This window comes from Sciurus vulgaris (genome assembly GCF_902686455.1).
Source record: "Sciurus vulgaris genome assembly, chromosome: 9".
Taxonomy (NCBI): domain Eukaryota; kingdom Metazoa; phylum Chordata; class Mammalia; order Rodentia; family Sciuridae; genus Sciurus; species Sciurus vulgaris.
The window spans coordinates 2994261-3000533 of NC_136469.1; the positions used below are offsets into that span (position 1 = coordinate 2994261).

The window sequence follows — 6273 nt, forward strand, 5'->3', positions numbered from 1 at the left end:
GAACGATCTTTCTTTATTTAAAAATTATAAATGCAAAGTTTAGTGGTATTTAGTGCTAAATACCTCCTAATTACCGACTAGAGAAACAGTTTACAATAGGCACTCTATAACACAGTTCAATACATTAAGCACAGTAACATGTTTAGAAGAAGTATCAAGTTGGCTAAAATTATAGACATCAACTAACACTGCACACAAGAGGGAAACAGGGTAAGAAGAAATAACAAGAAGTATTAATCAGAAGTTGATGTATTGTAAACACGGGTCCTAGCTCGTCCTTCATGCCAAACCTTTCCACTATCCAAGGCCAGACTGGGATTTCTGCCTGACCATTTACTGCATCCCCTCCCTCTGCTGAGAACCCCTGGGAAGCTCCACAGAGATACTCCTGATCAGGTGGCTGAATGACCGCGTGACAAACTAACAGCAGCTCGAGCAGCTAGTGCTTATGGAACGGGGACAAGCAGAACCCTGGCCAATCCCCGTGGGCTTTCTCTTTCATCTTTACCAACACAGAAGGGTTTAGGAAGTTGGGAAAAGACCCCATATAGAAACTGAGTCCAGCGAGTCCCTCCTTTCTGCTGGCAGCAGACGAGCACACCTGTGGAGTGCTTGGTGTCTTCCGGCATTACATAACGTGGCAAAGTAGCAAGAAGGCATTTTGTCTCAATGACTGTGCAGTTTGTATAAAGCCAAAGTTCACCACAAATCTTATGATAATTATTGGGGCTGTGCAGAGTAGATGAAATAATGACTCTTACACAGAGCTAGCCTAACATCCACTAAGCAATGTGAACAGTTGTCATTAACTTCTAGGCTGTTATTATTCCACAAGAACATTGAAGTAGGCACATTAATGGCAGATTATCAATTGACTCGATATGTGACTCGATAGTACTCTATTTTCTTAAAAAATAACTTGTGTTGTCTGCTTGAAGAGGTTCTGGAGGAGTTAGTCATGGCAGCCCAGACTCCCTGTGGTCAGTCCATCACTCACTGCCCAGGAGGAGGAACCGAGCGAGATTGGCTGGACTCCAGGGAGAGGTGTAGCAGGGCACACAGCCGGGAAAGCAAGAGTGACTCAAAGAGACAGCAAGAGCGTGCAGCCGTCCCTCAGCAAGCGGACCTTGGCTCCCCTGGGGATGGAAGCGAGGACAGTGCCGTCCTCCTTCTGCAGGTGGTGGGGTGAGGCGCCCACTCCCCAGCTGCACACAGGGTAGAGAGGGCACGCCCCTAACACCGGCCTTTAAGGGATGCTCCCTGAGGCTCATTCAACGACCAGGCCTGGCTTCTCCAGTCTCCCTGCTGTTGTCACCCACAGCCCATGAGCCATGTTTGCTCATGACAGTAGGTGAACCTGTGAAGCTGAAGGAGGGCCTAGAGCCTGCGTCCTCAGCTTTGAAACCAAGGCTTTTCTTTTAGGCTAGGAGAGCTAGCGTAAGGCCAGGGCTGCTGGATGTCTCGCTCCTCCTCTTTCCAACCAACGTGCCAGACCATTAGCTGAGAGTGAGGGAGTCAAAAAGAGGTGAAGAGTTTCCAGAATGCACTCCAGTTTCAACTAGCTATTCAGTTTTATTTACTTATAGAGAGCATGAAAAAAATACTCAGAAAAAGATAAGACTGAGACTGCAGAAGCCTGAAGTCTTCAGAACAAGGGTCCAGCTATGGACATTAGGTCGTTGAGTCGGCCATCATGCCATGCCCAGCGCTGTCTCCCCAGGCTTCCTCTTTTCACCATTATTAATATTCCTGATAGAACAAGGACTCTTCATTGACTGGCGGCCAAAGTCCATACGCCATAGCTAAGGCGTTCAGTAGCAAGAAAGCCAGAAGCACTGGAATCTGATTTTCCCCACTCCGGGGCTCTCCTTTTATCTCAGTGATTGGGACAGTGCGGAGGAGAAAATCTGATTCACATTCCTGAACAGAGGTGAAGATCCTGGATGTGTGCACTTCTCCAACAACGTGACTGCAGGTCTGAGCCTCGTGGACCTGTGGCTTCTTTTTGCCAGGGGCATTCTGTAAATGGTACTCAGCAAATATGCAAATAGTATTTCCTGATCCTGAGTTATGTTTTCACTTGCTGATTAAAATGGCAAAGCAAGAAAAGCAGGTCAAGAACACTGAAACCAGGAAGGAAGTCCTGGAAGATTCAATGCTCAAAAGCACAAAATTAGAGCCAAGAGCTTTTCAGGACAGAACTTCGCTGCAGGGTCCTAAAGGGCACCAGCTTCCCGGGTGTGGGAGAGCGTGGGAACTGTGGGCCAGACGGGGGCTGAGTCCCAGCCTGTGGGCCTGGAAGATGACACCCCACCTTGTCAAAATTGCCTTTGACAGGTCTTGGACCGCCAGAGCACTTGTTTAGTGAGGGGCTTCCCAGGAGACCCCAGGAGGGATGAGGGCGGGGCTGCCTTTGCTCTTCCTCCTCTGGTGCCGATGGGGCAGGGCAGGGGGTCACAGGCCTGGGACAATCCCAGGGACCACGCTCAACACAGACCACATGCTCACTACCGAGGAGAATTTCAGAAATCAAAGACATAATCTGCTTTCTTAAACAATTAAATGGACCTTTTGTCAGTACTTAAGACGACCCTCACCCTTAGGGAAACGCTACCCCGATGTACCCCAGTCCTTGGCCTTCACTTTTGATCATTTAAAGGACATGCTTTTTTCCTCTAATATACTTTGATTTGCTACAAGCAAATGATTTATAAAGATAATATTTGGTAACATTTGCTTCTAGAAGTTACTTCGAAGCCATTTGACTTTCGTCAGTATTTCAGTATAGCCTATTATTTTCTTAAGCCTCAGAAACTATGAGGGCATTCACTCCCGACTAAGTTAAATTTAGGTTGGGTTGGGTTTGGGAATCTTGTCCAAGGTCAGCAGAGAGGCTTGCTAAGTGGTGTTCTGTTGCCGTGCAAGGGAGAGACCTGATGACGGCAAGGTGCCAAGTTCCGTGGCCAGCTGACACTGTAAGTGGCAGTCCATGGACACTATTGTGGCTACCTGCCCTGACCAATCCATCCTCAGTCGACCCCAAAAGTAAATAAAGCTATGGACTCAATGCAGGAACCAGTGCCTGTGGGGGAAGGGACCACTCTGCCGCCCCCGGCTCCCCACCACAGCCCCCTCTCCCCCATTCAGCTCTGCTCCCCGACCCACATATGGGCCGAGAACCTGGACACTTAGGATAATTAGTGATCATCCTCATTACTTCTTTAATACCCCAGATCACAAGGGTGTTTAATACAGATTGGTCTTTAAAACGCTCGGCAGACCTAAGCTGATTTGCCATTGTAATTCTCTGAGGAAGGCCATTGTCTCCCTTCACAAAGGGGCACAGAGGTTAAGTGAGGAGGTTAGGCCTACTGAATAGGTGACCATTCCTGGGAGAGGGTCACAGAGACACCAGGTTCCTGCCCCTAAGCTCCAGTTAGAAGACCATATTCACAAGAACAACTCATTGAAAAGTCTGAAAATGGGTCGTTTAGTAAGGATGTTTCTCCTTAAATGTGACTGCTTAAAAATATATGTATGTGGTCAGATAGCAAAGACGCCCCCAGCCCTTTATAACTGGGTACGGCCTTGGGTACCTCCTGAGTTCCGCACTAGGCCACCGGGTTGGGTCCGCCCCTTAAGGAGTCCTGGGCCCATGCCAGCCGGTGGACACTCAGTGTGACCTTTGACCCCTGGTGTGATCTTGGGCCCCAGCGGGGGCTAGCCCCTGGCGTGGGCCGAGGGGACGACCATGGAGCTGGGCAGCTGCTTCAAGACCTACGAGGACTTCAAGGAGTGCTTCAGTGCCTACAAAAAGGAGAACAGGTGCTCCTTCATTCTCAGGGCCTGCGTCTCCGTCTGCTTCCACGACCTCAACCACGGCACCTCCATCTGCGAGGACATCCTGCACATCTTTGGAACAAGATCTGGAAACTACCATTAAGCCTCAAGCCTTGAGTTACTGGAAGCTTGAACCTGCAGAAAAAGTTTTTTGACCTGAGCATTTAGACATTTCCCATGGCCCTGACAGTGCTGAATGGGCTTCTGATCAAGGACTCAAGCCCACCTATGCTGCTGCCCCAGGTTAGCAAGACTCCCCAGCTAGATACCTTCAACTACAAAGCTGCTTTATGCAAGATGTTTTCGCCCATTTCCTGGAGATCTTATTTATCCACCGGACCTATAACCCAAGAGGCAAGGTGTCGTACACCTTCCTGGTGGATGGACCTGGAGTGCAGCTGGAGGGTCCTCTAGCTCGGGCAGTCTACTTTGCCATCCCTGCCAAGGAGGATGCTGAAAGCCTCGCCCAGATGTTCCAGGTGTTCAAGAAGTTTAACCCAGCATGGGGGAGAGTCTGCACCATCCTGGTGGATCCCCACTTCTTCCCGCTGCCCACCCTCGCCATGGAGTTCCCCACCGCTGAGGTCTTGCTCTCGGCCTTTCACATTTGCAAGTTCCTCCAGGGCAAGTTCTATCAGCTGTCCCTTGAAGGACCTGTGGAGAGGGTGCTCCTGACCTCCCTGCAGAGCACCATGTGCTCAGCCACAGCAGACAACCTGAGGAAGTTGTATACACTCCTGAGCAACTGCAGCCCCCCATCCCAGCTGCCGGAGCTCCATTCACACTGGCTGCTCACAACCGCCTCTGGCTGGCCCACCGCTGGAGAAGCTGAGCCGAGAGCAGCCGCTACTTCCAGAGCCTTGAGATTACCACCCGCATCCTCAGTCAGTTCTTTGGCACCACCCCATCTGAGAAACAGGGCATGGCCTCTCTATTCCGATACATGCAGCAAAACCCTGGAGACAAGGCAAGCTTCAGCCTGGGCCTGGGTCCCCAGAACAACTGTCCCCACTCAGAGGCCAGTCCTGAAAGCCCCAGAGTCGAGCAGTTGGTAGAAGCTTGCATCCAGCACTCCCTCAATGCCATCTGCACAGGGCCAGCAGCCCAGCTCCGCCTGGGTGAGCTTGCTGTGGTCCAGAAATCCATGCACCTCATCGGCTCTGGCTCAGAAAAGATGAACATACAGATCCTAGACGACACTCACAAGGTGCAGCTGCAGCCCCCTGCCAGCTGTAGCTGCTACTTTACCAGGCCTTCCACCTGCCCTGCTGCCACATCCTAGCCATGCTCAGTGCCCGCCGCCAGGTGCCCCAACCAGACATGCTGCCAGCTCAGTGGACAGCAAGCTGTGCCACCAGTCTAGACAGCATCCTGGGCAGCAAGTGGAGTGAGACCCTGGATAAGCACCTGGCAGTGACTCTCTTAACTGAGGAGGTGGGTCGGCTCTTGCAGCACTGTAGCAAGGAGGAGTTTGAGTGGCGGTACAGCACCCTGCGGGAGCTGGCCGACAGCTGGATCGGCCCGATGAGCAGGTTCAGCTCTGATCACTCCTGATGCCAGGAATGCTCCTGTGCCACGTGCACACTCACACCCTCAAGCTGCAGATGGCCATGGTCCCTGCTTCCACAACAAGGACAAGAGTCTTCTACTCTACTGTAGCCTGCTCCCTAAAATGTGTCTTTAAGATTCTTTCTGTAAAGAGCCCAAGAGTAAATATTTTAGACTTTGATGGGCATATAAGTGGCTGTTGTGTGTTCTTGGTTTTGTTTTGACAACATTTTCATAAGGTAAAAACAATTCTTAGCTCAAAGATCTTACAAAAATAGGCAGCCCCTGGTTCAAGAGAAGACATTGAGTGCTGAGTTTGAGGGCCAGGGCTTGGTAACAGCTGCCCCAGTCATGAGATCACTCACCTGACCACACCCCATGGGTGAGCTGGCCCGGGAGCCTTCCCACAGAGGAGCGGCTGCTCAGGGAAGTGGCTGAGCCAGGTTCCCAGAAATTTACTCTTGGCTCCATCTTGGGATCAATAAAGTTAAATGCTGCATATTCTAAAAAAACAAAAACACACATATATATATGAACCACCTAAACTTTAGGTATTTTTTCTGAAAACATGTTCATTGTAGGACACTTGAGATACATAAATATAGGAAGAATAAAAGAATTGCCTCACACACTCAGAGATAATCATTCAAATTTCATATAGATGAACATTTTCTCTACATATTTTTTTATTCTAGGAAGTAGAGAATACCTTTAAGTAGAGATTTGTAAACTGCTCTTTACACACACACACACGCACACTCACCTGGGCCTGTCTGTGTGTGTACTTGTATTTCCACCTCCATCTTTTCCTGGGTGGTGACCAAGGCTGGGCGTCAGAGGTGAGTGAAGAATGGGCTGACTACAGCCCAGGCACAGCGGGAGGAC

The 6273-nt window shown here is 50.1% G+C and overlaps 1 pseudogene across 1 annotated transcript; it reads left to right on the plus strand.

The window, feature by feature from the left end:
- The first annotated feature begins 3554 nt into the window (after window positions 1–3554).
- Window positions 3555–5384, plus strand: LOC306669171 (zinc finger SWIM domain-containing protein 1-like; annotated as a pseudogene). Its single transcript has one exon. The product of its transcript is annotated as a zinc finger SWIM domain-containing protein 1-like (transcript).
- Window positions 5385–6273: the final 889 nt, after the last annotated feature.